This window comes from Coturnix japonica, chromosome 4 (assembly GCF_001577835.2).
Source record: "Coturnix japonica isolate 7356 chromosome 4, Coturnix japonica 2.1, whole genome shotgun sequence".
Taxonomy (NCBI): domain Eukaryota; kingdom Metazoa; phylum Chordata; class Aves; order Galliformes; family Phasianidae; genus Coturnix; species Coturnix japonica.
Genome location: NC_029519.1, coordinates 29398243 through 29418065, shown reverse-complemented (window position 1 = coordinate 29418065; position 19823 = coordinate 29398243). Strand labels below are relative to the sequence as shown.

General features: G+C 39.9%; 1 protein-coding gene across 1 annotated transcript in view; it reads right to left on the bottom strand.

The window, feature by feature from the left end:
- FAM160A1 (family with sequence similarity 160 member A1) overlaps nt 1-19282 on the bottom strand; it is a 77405-nt gene extending 58123 nt beyond the window's left edge. Inside the window, exons 1-2 of the mRNA XM_015861123.2 lie at nt 18973-19282; nt 11130-11228 (exon numbers count right to left, since the gene is read on the bottom strand). The gene's annotated coding sequence lies outside the window, so the exon portion shown is untranslated. The remainder of the gene's footprint in view (nt 1-11129; nt 11229-18972) is intronic.
- Between the last annotated feature and the right edge of the window lie 541 nt (nt 19283-19823).

The following is a 19823-nucleotide window of genomic DNA, read 5'->3' as shown; positions in this document are numbered from 1 at the left end:
GTCAGCACAATCAGCTTCAATCCACAAGTGATCGACTTTCCTCATGCCACACACTGTCATCATATCTGAATACACCAGTTGTAAAGGCTAATTGATGTTGCTGTTGCTCCACGACAGATTAAAAGCTAACAAGACTATTAGTTACAAAATTATCTAATACTGCTTGCACAGCTGTTTGACTTATTCTATTTTGAACAGCAAAGCACCAGTCCATACATCACACCTCTGCTATAAGGCAGAACGACTACAGGTATTGTCTAAGCAGACAGAAACACAGCAGAACAATATCAATTACCTTGACATCAGGTCTCTTCACTTCTGGTCTAGAGCCAGTCCAAAGACTGTATTTTACACCAGAGAGAAAGTACAAGGAGAACTGCTTCCCAAGTTCTTGATTCTGGAACATGTTGCTAGAAAGCTGTCACATGAAGACACCAGCTGATTAGGTCCGAAGACCACATTGTTTCAGAACACTGAAGAACTTATTTGGGAAGCTAACAGCAATATGGTAAAAGAAACGTGCTATAAGAGAATGTACAAGCTCAATTCTTTTATTATTAGTAGTATGTTATAAAATATTTTATATAAAATATAAATTATATAAATAATTATAAAATATAAAATATTTTAGACAAAAATTAAAAACAATTACAAACATAGAACAGAAGCATTTACGTTATTTCCTCTGTTCACCTTTCAGAAGAAGACAGAAAAAAAAAAGGAACTTCCATCTACCACTTGAGGAAATTTTCTGGAATACATGCTTACAAGATAATTGTGCAAACAGAAAAACAACGTTCATTAATAAAAGGATCAGTAAGCGCTCAGGGTTTGTTGTTAGTTTTTATTGGTTTCTGTTTTCTCCCCAGTTTCAGGAAAATGGAGAAGTTCTGAACAAGGTCATTCATAATACAGCTTCACCTGCTGTCTTGCTTTTCATAAGCACCAGACCAGTTTTTCTTGTTTCTTTTAAGAAGGCAACCCAGTGCAGTAGCAGCTTCACCTCCCAGATCAACTGCTGTTGGGCACACTGCTCCAGGCAATGAGCTTACTCTGCACAAGCACTTCATCACTACCCTCATCCTTGTTTATCTCACTTAAAATGCAGCATATTATGTCTTTGACTGCAGCTACTTCCCACACATTCACTCTTCCAAGGTTTTATCAAAGGATTTCTTCAATGGAGTCTCATTCTAAGATCTACTTCTGTTCTGGAAAGAAATTTCAATTATTTTGGCTTTTGAAAGCTTTCTCCACATCATGATCTTCATGAGGCTTAGAACTGAAAGATCTCCACTGTTATCAAGTCCAGTCATCTGCTATCACAATTTATAATCCTCTTCACAAAATTAATCAAGTTCTAGATTTTCAATATTCTGTTACATCCACAGAAGATACAATGGCGTTTCCAAAGCAGTGAAATACCAGCCCACATATTTTTCCTAGCATTGTACTGCAACCTACTTACTCATGAGTGTCACCCTCAGAATCTGGTAATTGTCAGAATGTTAAGAGTTTTGCTTAAATGAGGAGATAAGTAATGAGATCTTTACAGATGTACTCAAGGAGAAATTTTAAAGTAACTGAATTCACAAGGAAAAGCATCATTAGCGCAGCCTTTTTAAAAGATTCATTTCCTTTGTTGCAGCTGGTTGCTCAAGGGTACACCTCAGCAACTGGTTCACATGGCTAAAATGAATGCTCCTTTTCATTACATCCTACAACAACAATACTCTGCTGCTAGATTGCTGGCATACAGAAAGTTTATCCTGCATAGGCCACTTGAGAATTTACAACATTTTACTGATTAGCCGTACAATTTCAGCACACAGGGAGAACAAACTCCATTATCAAAGCTTACTAGGTCTTGAAAACAACCAGCAAAGCTAAGAGTGATTAAACATCGGTGCTTAGAGATTTCTTTAAATCATTTTAATTTGTTATAGGTTGTCTCAGTGCATGAGAGTAGGTGCTAGGTGTGAAGAACCCCTGCAAAGTGAAGGAAATGCTATTGCAAGCAACCAGTATTAACTCGTATCCTTTTCTCTATCTGAAGGATCAGAACGTCAGAAAGTAATCAAATTCTAATTGTACAGTGATTAAACTGATGAACACCAACTGCTCCGTGCTGAAACTAAACATTTATGCATTCCTACAACATAAATTCAGACGTCAGTAAAGTAAAACCCCAAGTCAATGAGCTGCCATAATTTTACCTGTGAGAACATAGACTTCGGGTCAAAGTTTCAGAATTGTTCCAGGTTAGCTGCATTCTGTGCTATACTTAGCACTCAAGTCTCTGTTTTAGAAGACTTAAATAATAACGATATTTGATGTAAAGTTTACAATACTCAATATGTAATTAAGACCACAAAAAAATGCTTGTAAAAGCCCACTGTTATGCTTAAGGTTAAGCTTAACCTAGTTTTTCATGATGCCAATTCTATTTCTAACAAACCAGAATTTTAAAACTACTCCAGAATCCAATGACATAAATGACAAGGTATATTCACAGCCCTGAAACATAAACTAACACAGAGGTACTGTGTCCTTTAAAAATTAAAAAGGAGTACATGACACATGATGTAAATGCCTGCAACTTGGATCCCGCATTCTACCCCCTCTGGATATCTCCTTTTGGTGCCTCTGTTCCCACACAAGTGTTAATTTGTGACATAACTGTTAACACTTGTTCTACTGGCCACAGAAGGCACCCTATGATTACATGATTTCTAAACTCTAGAAGTCACATTTGTGAAAGGGAAAAAAAGCAGAACATACAGAACAGAAAGAATATTGCTTTTGACTGAATAAGCACATGGCTAGAGATACTGCCATACGCTTGCACTATTCCTATATTCCCCCTCAGGCATCTGCCACTGGAGATACCACTGTGCTAAATTGATTTTTGACCCAGCCAGTACAGATGCTGAGTTCTCAGCCACAGGTATCAGTGCAGGTTTGGGTGGGACCCCAACCTGACCAACAGGAAAATGTGCCAAATTGCATGCAAGACAGGCTCTCCTCTCCAGTTTCAGGTCAGAAGAGCACTCCTGAGACACAGCTGTTGAGAAACTCAGCTTTTGTGCTCATGCAGCAAAACTTCCAGCAGACTTCTGCTCCTTCTTTTGAGTGTTATAAGCCCATCAACCTCCACTTAAGGACAGTTCAACCTGAAAACCCTCCCTGGCCCCTCACTGCCACACACAGAACAAATGCCCTGAACGCAGTGTTCACCTGGTTAATGAGCAACAGGTCTGACAACAGCTACAGAAAGCTCCTCTGCTGTTTTTCTAGTCAGTCTGTTCAGATTCTTGAACTGTATAGACAAAACCAAAATCTAATAAACAAGTTTACATTTACCCTTCCAATTCAATGAAATCTCGTAAGCATGTGTATTAACAACTCTTTCTCCTCTCTTTCCTCTATTTATATATCAATATTTATATTTAGAAATAGTAATGTACAATTAGAATCAACTTAATCAATCCACACTTAGAAAAAAATAAAATTAAAGGAAGCAAGGAACAGTAATTCGAGGGAAAACATCCTGGTAACTGAGAATCTGATTCTAAAAGATTTTTCTATTCTGTTATAATATGACTTTCTGCATAACTTTCCATCACAATGCTGGTTCTTACCCCAGCATAAACATAAAATCACTATGCTTATAATGCTCATCATCATGATGAAAAACACCATTGGCCCTTCAGCCCTGTTCCCACCCCCACTTGTTGGGTTTTTTTTAAACTATCATTAAAACCTCCTCATTTCTAGCTCTGAACTTAGCAAACCTCTCTTATTCAGAATTCCCTTAGGGCTGCTGTGAACTTTCCAAATCTGCTTAATTCAGAATTGTCATCAACTCTGTTTCATTTGGTAGGGCTGCTATCAAGTACAAACTCCACTATGGAAAAACAACTCTTCGTTATTTTAATTTCGTCCTGTTGAGATAAAACAAACAACATCAAAAACAACACATCTGTCACTACTAACACAAAGCTCGTCTTACTTTCTATTTCTTCTTGGCAGCATCCTCTACTATCTATCGTTGTAACTTGATAATTACGCACTAAGCGTAACTCTACAGGGTACATAATGTACTTACCCAATGAGACACAAAACACAAGTAGTGTTAAATAAGTCAAGATGGTTGCACAAAACATTCTTTATGACACACCCTGAAACTCTGCAATGAACAGCCCTGATATGTGATACATACACAAGTTTTTTCCCTGTTTGTCTTGAGCTGCAAAGGAGTATGTGTCTTACATGTTACTAAAGCAATACACACACCTTTACACATCTCAAAAATGCCAGACACATCCTTTACAAATTTCAGCAGCGCAGTGAGAGCAAGTCCACATACTATAACACAGGGTGAAAGGATTAGAAATAAGAACTACTTAAATCATTTATAGCACGTTATTTGCTGATAAAATGCCATGCTAAGTAGTCTGCAAGTAGGAACCCTCCGAAAGAATTAGATCTAAGTCATGTCAGAGCTCTTTTCTATTAACATTTTGTGAAGCCCCAAGCACTCAAAAATTACCTTCATAAGTAGAGCAGGATCTTCTCCTCTAACATTCATTTCTGATTACTGATAAAAAACAGAGTTTCTTGTGTGTGTGTGTGGTTTTGTTTTTTTTTTTTCTTTTCTTTCTTTTTATTTTACTGGATTGCATTATCAATTGCAGTCCCAACTGGTACTAAAACCTTTATCACAGACAGGTTTAAAATAAGTACACAAACACTTAAGGAAAGAAACTGGGTTTTCTTTTCTTTCCTATTGCTGGCTCAGCTTGGGAGAACTCAGAACACTAACTACTTTAATGACTCGAACCAACACAGAGTAGGAACAAGAGAAACCTTATATTAGTTCATGTATCTTCCTATCATTAGTACTGTATTGCCCTCTTATTAGCGTAACTAACTTTGCTTTTTTTATTTTCTATCAGAAAAAAAAAAAAAATAGCCATTAACTTGCATTAATTCTAATATAAAAACTTGTCCAAAGAATTCTTACCTACAGCAACAGATTGAGAAATAATCACTTTGGTAATCAATACGACTTACATACAGTAATGGAGCCATGGATTAAATGTCATGTAAAAGTTGATACTCGTTCAATTTTTGTTGTGGTGCCATCTGTGCTGGGAACAGGCAGTTCCTCCGGACAAACACCCTGCTAGCTGAGCTTCTGGACAAGGCCTGATTCAGATACATTTTAACGATCTGCGTTTAGTAAAACAGGTTGCAACACTATCAGAGCAGCCAATTTATTTCCTCCAACAATGAAAATCATAGCAGATTAAGTACTCAACTTCTTAAGTATCATTTTATCTACAACCCTGGCGTTTACTAAACACATGCAATAGGATACTTGCAGAGGAATTTGATGCTTCCCTAACCATTGAAGAGCAGCACAAGTTAATCTGAGAATATCATCCTTGTTTTTCCGTTTTGACAAAGCAGAAATCTTTCATTTAAAGCTCAGTACAAACTGCATCAAGAACAAGGTGGAAGAATGACCATGGCTTTACAGGTGAAGGACAAGACCAAAACCAACAAAGACTGATGAAAGACAGCACTGGATTTCATAAAGCAAGGATTTGGAGTTTTACAAAGAACAAACAAGACACAAGCATTTGCATATCTACCAGCTGTTCTTCTTATTTTTATTTTTTTTAATCAAAGAAAACTCAAGTAAATAAAAAATAGGAACTAGCAATGATTCTCAACTACTTATTCACAGTAGTTTTCCTTTGTAATAATATTTGAATGATATGAAAGGCCTAACCTAATATGACTAATGCAGCCCTGGAAACCAAACATACTGGCCAATTTCAAGCTTGTCTGTACTAATACCAGTTTGGTTTCACTCCCACACTTCCACCATCTAACATGGGCTCACCTTATCCACGTGAGTTCTCTATGTCGATCTTGCAATTAACATCCATCTCTTCTTCCCTAAAAGGCGCCAACTCTTCTGTGACACATCTAAACTATGGAAACCACACCCACCTGCACTCTTTCATCATCCCCTTTTGCAAACAATGAGTAAATTCTACTTGGGAAGACGATTCAGACATATTCAGCCTTTTTCAACTTGTAAAGCAGCTTATCTAATAAAAAAAGCTCGTGTACGATGTTGCAGCAAGAACTAAGTGATACTCATGCCTGTAGATCAGGTCTGGGGAGAGACTTATCTGAGTTTTCATCTGTCAGCTGATTGGTTTCATTGCAAAATAAGATGAAGTAATACAGCACAACGACACATCAAAGTCTAGTAATCTCCACCCCTTATTCTGTTGTTGCAGTTAAAGGATTTCCAAAGTGTGATTATTTTTAAAGTGCAGCTAGCAAAGACTCCTCCTTTGACTCTCTGAGTATCCTACCGGATACCTGTTCCAGTCAGAGGGAAAAAAAAAGAACCTACATTCTCCTCATGAAGGACTTCACAACTGTTTTACATCCCATTGCCCATATGACATGGAGACATTCTGAAAATAAATAAATAAGTAAAGAGGAAACATTCAAACTCAAGAAAACCCTGCCATGTGGTCTTATGTACACTCATCAGTGTGACACTGGTAATCTATGACCTACTTATATTCTATATAGGTCACAAAGTACTGATCTCCAGAAGCTACAGGGCACTGAGAAACAGCTAAAGAGCATTTGATAATTGCCATGTATTGATTTCACATATAAACAATTACTGTGGTTGCCACAGGAATATTACGCATCATCCTCTGTGGAGAATTCTATAGGTGTCAACAAGAAGGAAGTGAACCACTGCACAAGGACAGGATGCTCCAGAATTCACATCATCTAAATGCAGCTCATTGCTACTGGAGCCTCTACTTGGCATTTCAAAGCGAACTGAAATCTCAAGTCCACTTTTCAGAAGATCAGTGTCCTTATCTCAAAAACCTATGCTGATATCCAGTATTTCAGATTTAGAGCTCATGCTCCAGTGCACAGACTTCTGTCACCCATTATCTGTTATACAGACAGTGTACCTGAAATTAATGTATGTCTGCACATCAGAAAAAAAAAAAAAAAAAAAAAAAAAAAAAAAAAACCATAAAAAAACCTGCATCAGTGGCTGCTCTGCTTGGTGGACAAGCTAGGCGTAAAGTTTGCTCAGCTTTCAGTGCATTCAGCTTCCCTGTGCAGATAAGGAAATATGTAAGTAAAAATCATTCTCTCATTAATACAAAGTAACCATCCAACATTGGAATGAAACCTGGCAGCTTAATAACTGAGAAGGAAAAAAAAAAAAAAAGAAAGAAAAAGGAAAAAAAAAGTCTCTAAGAGAACAAGTCTTCTGACAGTAAACTCTCAAGTTAGATGGAAGAGAAGCAGATGCAAGGAATTGCATTCCACAACACAATACAGTCCACACATATAAGACCAATGGTTCCACCACCTTGGCAACAACCACCCAAAAGCACTGAAGCCACCATTAGTTACGAGCTCACACCAGCGCAGAAGCAACCCACCTTACCCTTCCCTGCTGCCTCCCGTACATTGCTGCCACCCACTCATCCATGCTGCACCTAGAAACACTTGTGTGCCACACACTGAACCTGGTTGGGGCAATTAAGAAATCCTTGTGGCTAAAACTAACCACACAAGAAAAGACAGATAAATACACATATGTGTACACAATCAAGGCAGAGCAATGCAGGCCGTTTCACAGCAGTATGCTGCACCCGTAAAATGCAAAATCAGAAAGAAGACATGCAACACTGAATGCTAAAGCCAATTATGCTGCCAAACAGCTGATCACAAAACTCATTTATTCAGACAGGAAACGCGTCTCAGAAGCATCTTGTTAAACAAGCCAGGCACCCAGTAAGGAGAAGGAGAAATCCACACATTTCCATTAACACTGAAGCTATTCATATTAAATTCATATTTGACACGTAACCAGGCCCCACACATACAAAAAACAGCAAGCATGAAAAGGGTGACTATTCATTTATACAGTGCTTGGTATTTAGAATTGATTTTACAGACATTCTGCTAACCTGTCTCGCAGAAAATCCTCCAGACAACACAAACAGAGGCTGTCACATTTTCCCTCTTATAAGCAAAGAGTTAAAGTTCTGAAATAGCTTTTGGTACACTGCTTTAAGGAATCATGCAGAAATTAATCCAGAATACATCAAGGGAGAAAATAATTCTTTTGTCTCAGCTTATTTTTTGGACAAGAACTCATAGTTCAAACCAGATGCAATAAGAGCAGACCAGGAGTTTCTAACCATGCTCTGAAATAAACTCATCAAAGAAACATGAACAGAAGCACTCAAAATTAAAATGCTTATAAGAAGACATTATCAGTTTATACATCAGAAATAAAAGATGATTTCAGTACAGACTAGACTGAAAAACACAACAGATCACTATCCATTCTATTCTTCAGAACTTTAGGGATGATTGTAACAAGCTCATTCACAGGGGCAACTTAAAATCTAGTAACAGCCCTGCAGCTTCTATTTCCCTCTATTAAACCAAAGAGGTAGTCTTCAAAACTATCAAAACTATTCCTCTTGAGAAATGATATCCACTTCCAGAAATGTTATGATCTAACTCCAGAAATGTTATGATCTAACCCTGTAGGTTCGATGGGGTTTGCTTGGAGTTTTTTGTTGTTGTTGTTGTTGTTGCTGCTGTTGCTTTGTTTTTTTCAACACAAGGACATTTCTTACCCAAAATCATAAGTCTGGAACTGTAAATCGGTACAAGGGACTCAAAACACAGTTAATGAAGAACATAGGTAAAATGAGGAACAAAAATGTTTCAGAGCTGGCTAGCACATGCTTTCCATGGTATGATTAATAAAGCATTAGACATATTTAGAAGTGGTGCCATATTACCCTGACGTATTCAGTGTTTCAGCTTCAAAGTACTTAGGACTGACTCAATGGATCTTTGGCAGCTCTACAGAGGTAGTAAAAATGTAAAAGGTCTGTTCTTCACCTGTCTGCAAAGGTGTGAGCTCTCTATGATCCTTAGTCGGTGAGCAGGTTTTAAGGAGAAAACATTCAAAAGATGAAAACATTCTCTGATCACAAATAAGTTTTAAAAAAAACCAACAAACCTAGATCTGAAAACAATAAAATCACAGTAACTTTCCGCAAGGCGAGTGCCTCCAACTTTCCAACTCATTTAAAACCTACTAAATAAAAACAACATACATAAACAAACACTTTAGGCTAGAGGGCAAAAGAAGACTTATTGTAGCTTATGAAATCACAGTAATTTGAATTCCCAAATGGCTTCTTTTTTTTTTTTCCCTCCCACTAAAAAAATGATATAATTAAATTTAAAAGCACGGTTACAATTAAGCAGAGAGCTTCCTGTACTCGTAGCCCAGGAGAATCATATTAATCACTCAGTGCTGCCAGTATGTACTTGTTACCAGCTCTCACTCACTTCAAGACAAAAGTCAGTACTGTCAGGTAGGAAATAATACATCCTTATCTCCAGAGGGCACTGACACTTGGATCTCATTCTAGGCACTGATAAACTATTTCTGCCAAGTACAGTCTTGCCTACTGTAATATATATTTGGAAGAACAAGGATTTTGCTTTTGCATCAAATACAAAGTTTTGTAAAAGCAAACAAGCAAAACCAAGTATCAGGTAAGAAATAATACACGTCTGCATTCTGTATGATACACTGGAGGGTGGGGTGGAGAAGAGACAAGCAAAGCTTCTGAAAACTGAGGCAAATGTAAAAAATCCCTCATACTTAATCAGCCTGATTTGCTTAGGCTGAAATACCATCCTCACTGAAATCAGTGGAAAGTAGCCCAAAAGTTTTAGAACACAAGGATAGTTAATTTGTAGCAATAACATCCATGAATTAAGATGCTCCATTTTCTATCTTGGTAACATCAAAACCATCATAACAGAATATAATTTTTCCAGTGTTTCTTCAAGCCACAGTGAAGAGCAATCCAACAAACCTTTTAACAAGGACAGAGGACATTCTCAGAACAGCAAAAACCTTTTCAAGAATTTTGGAAGCAGGTAGCCAAGAACTAACCATCCCCCTTGGCACAATTAATTTTGAGCTCAGTATAATCACAGGATTACACCGCATTTCATTTGAGATGGAAGTTTTCCTTAGAGATTGTGTTGCATCCCATGTATCATAACCTATACCGCTACCCAGGCCAGACATTATGAAAGATGCATAGCCTTGTGCTTTGGGAAATTTAAATTACTTCCCTTATCTCTTCCCTTTATGTGAAAACCAAGAAAATAACCCCATAAACCACAGTCCACAGATTTATGAAACAAAGCGAACACTCCCAATAGCAATATATGCCACACTGTCTCACAAAAACAGCAGATGGACTTTAAAATATTAAAATGCAAGTTTGTTAAAAAATAGCTCTGTTTCATACGCACACAGTGGTAATTAAGAGAAAGAATATATCATGGCAGCAATACATCCTGAGAAACTTCCCTCTGTGAATTAAAGAAGAAAAAAATCCTCTAGGCAGTTAATTTTATATAAAACTGCGCCTACTCACTTTTGATTTAGAGATCAATTGACACAGCAGAATTTCCTCACTTCTGTGCTTTGTTTCTGCTACCCACAGATTCAATATCACCCAACTGAAATTAAAACCTGTTTAATCTCACTGTCATTACTCCTAGCACTCAGACATGAACTCTCACACAGTCAAGAGCCACCTCCTTTTTGTGTTGTTACTGGACAATTAATTAAAGGAGAAGAGTTAGTGCACCCAAACAAACATAGGCCACAGGGGAAGCACAATAGAGGGCTGTTTACAACACACAGTGGATTAAAAGACAGGGTCTGCCAAGTTGTCACTAACACAAGCTGATTAAGTCTGTGTGGCAGGGAGCAGACATTAGCATCGGTCGGGAAGCAGTAAACCACAGTGGCTTGGATGCAGCTCCACAAAACATGACTAAACTGCTTCTGAAGCTAATCTAAGCGTCCGCATGGCACATTTCCTAGCACTGCCTGTTCTAGGATTTGCTTCTGCAGAGCTACTGTGGGTGTAGGCATGCCCACAGTCCTTTTTTCTTGATAGTCCATTGAGAAAACAATGTTTTTCAAGCAGTTCAGAACTTACCCTCAGTCAGCTCCTCTCGACAGTCTTCAGCCAGGGTGAAATTTTGACATTTTCAATCGCAACAAGTCAAGATACCAGCTCCTCCACTCTTTGTAGATCCTATTAGCATTTTGGAGAAAGGAAAACTGCATTAGTCTCAAACAATTTAATCTTAAACATAAAATCTTCTGGGCTACTAATCATTTCTTTGTCTTCTAGTGCTTTAGAAGAGCTTATGTCCCAGGAAAAATACTGGAGCAAATACTCAAAACAACACAACCGAGTCTGCAACTGCTAACTTCCACTCCCTCCCCCAACACTTCTAAAGACACACAAGGACTGCTCTTGTTAGTCCCTTGGTATCACACACATCCTCCATGAGTTAAAAGCCGCAGCAACTCAGGGATTACATCAGCCAACTCCGACTCTTTCAATAATGCTTTTTAAACACTTCAAATTTAGACTTATCTAAATGCTCTATAACCTGTTCTCTCCTCGTGCCAGCTTAGGGCTTTAGCACTTGCCTTCATTATCAGTTATGTCAGACTCTCCTACTACAGATGAGGTGAAAAAAGATCTCGGACTTTGCATTTTTGCATTATCTGTCAACAGCTCTGGTCTCCAAAGAGCAGCAAAGCCTATCTTTCTGCAAACATTGTATTTCTCTAATCATTTCTTGTTAATCTTTGCCAATTAGCCATTCTGAACGCTTCATTTTAATATCATGTTCTTGAGCTGTAATTCTGCTCTAGCCCTTAGCATCCCAGCCAAGACTCCATTCCCCTCATTGCTGTGTTTGCTGTTAAGGAGCCTCTCATTGCTTTTCACAGTTCCCTCTGTAGAGGAATAGTTTCTATTTCTGCTATTAACATAATTTCCTAAAGGAACAATATCATTCCTATCATTGCTACAGGACTACACAAGAAAATGTTATCCCTTACACCTGTTGCTACTTCAAAATTGAACACTAACTTTCCACCTATTGAATCACTGTGCTTGCATCTGCTATGGTAATAACATAACATACAGCAAGCACTGGATTTAAGCTATGCATAGTTTAGCACTTCCTAAACCAATACAACATCCATGAAACACAAGGCACATTGCTACCACTTTGCAATTTTAAATTGTTGAGAGGAAGAATCAGATAACATTTAATTCATCTTTAATTCATTTAACTTTTTAAAATGTATCTGCACACAGAGTAATTCAAATGCTGTCAAATTTCACTGAAGGCTAATGGGAAATGTTCACGCAAATACAAGCTACAAATGCTGCAAGTAATTTTCCTCCTTATAAGCAGAGCCTAAAAGTAATAGCAATGCCTGGAAAAGAGTTCAGATAGCTTCTACACAGACCAACAGCCACATAACTCAGTCATTTTAGCAAAGCTGCCTTGAATGTCAGCAGACACAAGGCCTGTGTGCCTAGAACTTTGTCTACTCTCTCAATTTCAGCTGCTGACCTATCAAGGAGTATTATACCACCACTAAACTTTACCTTCACCCTTACATCCTTTATACTGGGTGGTGGGTATTATTTACTTCTTCTGACTAACCCATTTTATTAATAAGCAAATTGCTAAAAGCAACACTAGCATAAAACACAACTCACATAGAATAAACACATTGTAACTGCCACATTTGCTAAATACCTTCTTTGCTTCTCTTTGAATATATATATTTTTTTCCCATTAAAAATATCATGTAAATAGAAAGAAGTCTTCCAAGCAGAAGGACTCCACTGGCATCAAACTGAGATAAATCAAGCTCTGTATAACCTACAGATAATCTACAAAACCATCTCAATGCTACCATGTGCTCTGCTGTATTAACACTAGCAAGTCAGGAGCCCCGGAACCCCAGGCTGTTGCTGGCGAAGATAGCCACATAAAAATCATGCCAGTGAAATTCTGCTGAAGGCAGATGTAACCACTGACATTCATAAGGATTCACTTCTGTGGTATCTAGCAGTCAGTTCATACTGTCTTTCCCAGTCCTGTTCACTCTGCTGCAACCAAAACATTAAGAACAGAAATCATTATGAGAGAAAATCAATTTATTTTCCTTCCTCTTTTGTCTTTTTTTCTTTTAAGAAAACACAGTATTTTCACTTGATATGCTCCACACCATACAAAAGTGTTTCAAGGAGCTGATAAAGAGCTTTCTAATTGTTTAACTGAAACCACTCCAAGCAGGCGAGCATAATTAACTTTAATGCAAGTCAGGAATTCAGAATGGAAGTTACCCCACTTACACCTAGAAATTCCAAATGCAACTGCAGACTATATTCTGTGCTTCCTTCTACTTAATGGTAAAAAAAAGGTTAACTACTTTAAAAATACATTAAAGAAAAGGCATGACCACCCCAAAGTAACAAACTAGCTGAAACACCTCAATACTTTCAAATCTCAGAATAAAGTCCCAGTACTACTGCTCCTCTCAATCCATGCTACAGGCATCCCAAAGACATTCAGGTGGGTTAAATAGCAGTGTGGGAGCAAAACAAGGAGCAACACGTCCTTTTTATTTGAAGATGTTAATGGTTCACAAAGATTTGGCTGCTCAGCACCTGCCATGGCTGTACCTCATTGAGGCACATGAGAGAACTCAGTATAATTCCAAGTTACATGCAGAGGACAAGAGAGAGACACCTCCAAAAAGCATCCACAACTCTCTGCACCCGGGAGTGTGTGCTTCCTGAATAGCCAGCGCTCACATTAAGGAGTTCCTCACCAGAGGAGAAAAACTTCAGTCTTCCGTAAATTCTCTTACGGGAACACAATCTGAATTTACGGCTTACTGTACTTAGGACATGTTTGTGGCACAGGAAAAATGTAGAAGCGCCACAAATCTGCAAGGAGGAAACAGCACAGATATGTTTAGTGCAGGACATTGGTGCAGTGTAACAAAACAAGCACACGTGACTGCAAAAGTGGCACCTCCCTGCTCAGTCTCCTTTCTTCCCTTATATGTTCAAGACACATCCTTACAAAAACACTGCTCTTAACACGATACCAGAACAGTACCAAAGCTGTAAGCCAAATGATCTCTGTCTCTCAAGCATATTGCATTAGGACTATAAACTGCCATATTCAAACGAGTAAACACAGTTCAGTTAAAGTCATACTGCCTTTCTGGACCCAGCTGCACACCAACAGTTTTTCACTTGCTGCTTTGCCTCATGTGTCAGAAAACAAACATTTGAAAAAAGGTTTAGCGCTTGCAAATCTATTACTATACATTTCCTCTCCCTCATTGGTGTACCTGAGCTTTTAGAAAAGATTTGATGAGTTCAGGTGGGGTTGGTTGGTTCCTCAGCAGTTCAGCTCCCTGATCATCTGCACAGCAGACAGCACGTACTTACATTTAATTTACAATTCACAAGTTCACTGGTGTTTAGGTCATTTAAATAGCTTAAAGGTTTTTTGTTTGGTGGGTTGTTGTTGTTTAATGTATATTAGAAAATCCTTCTTGCTGTGACCTTTTACCAGCATCACTTCATCTGTTCCCCAGGCAAACTAAACTATTACTAGAATGGTGACTATATTAGGGCTACTAATATAAACAGAAATTTCACAGAAATAAATCCTCCCCTTCACTGCGTACACAACACGGCAAGTTGTTCAAAATGAACTAGAATTAGGAGGAGAAAGGGCACAAGCGTATTTCCGCAACAGTTACTTACACAAAGAACCCAGCACCATTTTTATTACCACACAGTTTGGTTGGTTTAAGCCAAACCAGAAAAGTTATAGGAATGCATGCAATGGATTATATAACTATAGCGATGTCTGTTGTGCTGTTTGCAGAGCTGGGTAGAGGTGCAAGGGGAGAAAACATTTGACTATTCCTCTGCAGCTACACAGGAAAAATGACACAATAAAAATTCATCTAGCTGTATTTCCCCACACAGAAGCATATAATATGTCCTCTGTGATGCTAATTATGACTAAAATTAACTGTTACTGTGCACTCAGGCAATTCAGTATTACTTCACACTTGGATATTTTCTCTTCTTGTTTCCCCTTAGAAGTCATTGATTTCTCAATAACTTTTCCCGTGGGGAGCCACCACAGCGTGCAGCCAAATTCCACAAGAAATCTTGCAATTGCAATGCTACCTTTGGTCCAGACACAGAACAAAGCAAATCAAAGGTCTAAGTAGATCTGACACATACTCATCCAGGATCTCATTCCTCCTTTTCAGGTGGCAGCTTATTTCAGAGAAACAAAGAATTATTAGGTATATACAGAGCAATGTTTTCAGGCCTCCTGCATGCAGATAGTTCTATTTGTTTCACATTTCCCAGCTTTTCTCTCACTAGATATCAAAGGCAATATTCGTAAACTATACTGTCAGGTGCTTTGGGCTTCAACTGCCACTGTTAGAAGGCCACAGCTTACCTGTTCTACTTTCATTCCGCACTGAATTGACTCATCAGAACGTGCCCTTCACAATCACTTTCTGACAAGCACTTTGGGCTACATGATTTAAAAAGGAAAGTACCCTTATCACATCATCAATATGACTCATTTACTATAAGATACCTACATATAGCCATAGAAAGAGCTCATGATCAATACAGTAAGACAGAAAATAAGATCAGTTCCCCAAAACTTCTTTGTCTTTCTAAAAGTAACTTTAGCTGTGAATGCTTTACGGTTACCACAGCACCTCCAAACTTAAATCAACATTTTAATAACATACTGGTGTATGTCTATTACACAGGACTAACTACTGCATACAACAATAACTACCACTTATTGCTGTATGCATTCCCAAGTGCATTCAAAACTGTTCTTTCAATTTAGCGTAGTGAGTTTTCAGACCTGACCTAAGTCTATCCAAACTGCTCTACAAGACAGAATGAAGTCCCGTCTCTAACATATGGAAGGGATGAATTCAAGCAGGACAAAGCACTGAAGGAAGTTTGCATGAGTTTTTAAAGATACAGCAACTCTTAAAGAATAGCCATACTGATAGTTACTATGCTGTGCAGCAAAAAGGACAGAGAAATTCAGAATCTTCAGGTCATAGAGCCCCAGCTTTTGAGCAGAACAGTCCTTTGTAGCTTCCTCTGGAAGCACCCCAGCACTGACAGCACCATGCTGTCAGAGTACTGGAAGTTTATCTGTAGCACACCTGAAATAGGCACATCCACTGTCATATGACAACAGTGCCTGAAAGATCCCCAAAAGCAGTGGAGCAGACCGCATGACCCAAAAGTGCTATTTTACAGCGTCCTCCTGGAAGCACTATTTCTTAGGTACCTAAGGAGCAGAGTAAGATTTTTACTGGGTGGTAGGACAGACAGTTTTTGGTCAGACTGAAAAGAGATCACAAGAAAGCCAGCAATGCCACATCAGCATGTTTGAGTAAAGCACAAAGAACTGAGTAGTAAGAATGCTTGTGGTTGAAAAATAGAGCATGTCCTAGGCATGCTCTGGTTTACAGATACTTGAACTCTAAGTTTAAACCAAAGTATAGTTCTAAAGCTGTTAGAAAAAGGATGAGAGGTCTAAAAATCCCTACTCCCAGAAACACAGAGCAAACAACACAAACATGCCAACTGCTCTAAACGTGTTCTAAAGCACAGAAAGAAAGCATCTCTCAAACATTTGAGAGAAACTACAAGTCACAATAAGATTATAGTGGGATATGCAGACCTGGGTTTTGAAAAACTCGAGCACACAATGAATACACTAAGAACTATACTGGATTTCCATAAGACTAATTAAAATTTGAATAGCACTTGCAATGCAACGTTCTGTGAGCATCAAAAAGCAACACTTGTATACTAATAAATAAAGATATGCAAGGGTACAACATCAGCTTCTGAATAAATTGTTTAGTAAAAAAGAATCTGCAAAACTTGCACATCAAAGTCATCTTTGACAACCATTCAAGAGTTTAGCAGAGAAACTGATGATTCAGATACCAGTCTGTAAGTTTGAAGTCCTAAGCTGAGCAGTTTTCAGTGCATCAGTGTAATCTTTTGAAAAGAAAACACACAGACTTCTGCTAAAAATCAGTTTCACATCAGGACAGAATAAAATCACACCAGCAGCACTTTATCCTATTTTGATTCTTTTCACTTTGGATTCCACAACCCTGCGTATTCCATTTAGGGGTAAAAAACTTTATAGAGTATAATCCAATTCTTACTGTTTAGACTGTGAAATCTAAAAAAAAAGTAAGGTTAAAAAAAAAAAGCCCTAAATGAAGTTATGTTCTTCTATAGGCTTTGACAACATGGTTTTTGCACAGCTCACTTGTATCGTCAGTCTTCATGGCTCAATAAATAGATGAGAATAGCTGCTGCAGAAGTCAAATGAAAATGTGTGTCTTGATTGAGATGAATCACAGAAAAGGGTGATCACAGAATTTTGGTGTTCCAACAGCTTCACAGCTTCAGCTGCCACCCTCACACCAATACATCATCCACGTCTCGCAACTATTCCTATTTGAAAAAGGAGATTATAGGGAGTTTTGTCTTTTCTTTCTTCCTTTGACTGTCCACTTGCATCGATACAGAAACAGCAATAAATAAATTGCAGTGTTAGGTCCTTATTCTTATATTAGTTTCAGAGTAGGTGAACACCTTCATACACTGCCCAAATGAAGTAAGAAAAAACACGTGTGAAAATCCTAATCTGACTTCACTCCTTCAAGGTGTTCAACTCCCTTCCCATTGTTATCTTTCTAAAAGATTTATTTCTGGACATTACTGACACAAAACCAGCATAGTTCTGTACTGTATAACTTCACTCTACCACTACATGAGAGCTCTTAGAGTTGTTGCCTCTCCATCTTCACCCTGAAAACAAGGCAAAAGCATCATGCTTCACCCCTAGGAAAATAAGGCCTAAATCCTTCTTAGGCATGGAGAAGGGATGAAAACAATGTCTTACAGAAGAAAAACACCACTACAGAACCCTGAGCGACAAGTTTCATATGCATCTACAAAAGACATCTCCAACAGAGAAAACGCTGGCAGATCTGAATTATTTTTCAGTTCATCCGCAAGAACTATGATAGTGTATAAACACAACACACTTGTTTTTAGGCATTTATCCTCTTCCTTCTGTCAGTGTCTGAAACGTATTAAAGCCAATCAGAAAACCATCACACACCCTGGGCAGGAGAAGGAGGAAACCCAAATGAAGAAACCTTCAAACACCAACCTCCCAGCATTTCTCAGTTATAACACATCACGTGCCCCAACCTGGCCAACTACCCCTCACAGGCAGGATGGTCCTACACACACAGCCTTCCAATCTGTGCCTGCTTATCACCCCCACGGAGCACCCAAAGTCAGGCAGCGAGCTGAGGTGGAGCAGCCAACACACGCTGCTGCATCTCCACGGGAAGAACACGCACCTCACGAGGGCACACCGGGACCTTCCCCTCGCTGTGCCACTCCTGGAAAACACCTTCAGAGATTCGGTTAAGGCACACAACCAATTTCCCGAAGACAAATAATCCGTATTACAGAAGCCGGATCCCAGCTGACAGCCGCTGCACGGGACGCCAGCCAGCGACACCTGTGAGGAAGCGACCCCCCCCCCCCCCCATAGAGAGCAGCGCGGCCCGCTCCGTCCCGCCAACATGTCCGCTTTCTGTCACACAACTTTGCCGCCCGGTCGCCCATCCAAACACCGACAGTAAAGCCTCCCCTCTCTCCTTCCCACCGAAAAAGATAAAGGGGATTAGGCGAGCATTATTTCCACTGACCTACATACTCCCCTCGGCGGCCACGAGGCAGACAGCAGCTGCCCGGCCCGGGTACCCCGCTCCCGGGAGGCGGCTGCACCCCACCGCCCACCCCAACCCCTCCCGGCCTCGGCGGGGCCAGCCCCTACCTGCCACGGCGGCGGAAAGTTTCCCCCGGGAGCGGCACGGCGAACTCCGCTCGTCTCAACCACAGCGGCCGCCAGGGACGCAGCCGCACAGGTAAATCGCCGTCAGCGGCGGGACGGCCGGCGCTAATCCCTCATCGGGCAGGGAACGAGGGACGGAGGGAGGGAGGACGGGAAACGGCGATCCTCTCGCGCCCGCCCTCACCGAGCGCCCCACAGGCTGCGTCCCCTCAGGGCCAGCATCTCCCCCCGCGGCGAGTAGGCGGCCCCGACCTGGCACCGGGAGCCCAGTTGGTGAGAGCGGGGGCCGGGCCGCTGAGTCAGAGAGGCGGGGAGGAGCCGCGACCTGCTGAGGTGAGGGCTGCCTTGACGCGGTGCCCCCTGGCGGGAGGGCGGGAGGCCGAGCCTGGGCGAATGCCATTCTCAGGCGTCCGGTGGCTGCCTAAAACTTTGTATTTCAGCTTTAGTGGGTGAACGGTCTTGGTTTCCCCAATGATTTTGCACCGGAGACAGAATACTTTTATCCTTTGCCTCAGTGGTTTTGCGTGGAGTCACAACAAAAAACTTTTACTTCAAAAGGTGCAAGAGCACATTCCTCAGGTTCCGCATGTAGTTCTCATTGTGGCCTAATAAGCAATAGAAATTTTCCAAACTGGGAAAAAGTGAATGAAAGGGAATCTAAGGTCTCAGTGATGAAGCTGATGGTGAAAATCCTAGATACCACTGAGCATGCCCAAAGGGATATTAATTTATGAGTCCTCGAAAAAGAATATGTATGCCAACATATTGCATGTGCATCTGTTCCTGTTGAAATGCAGAACCTGAACTCTGAGAGGGCACTCTTGCTGGACAGG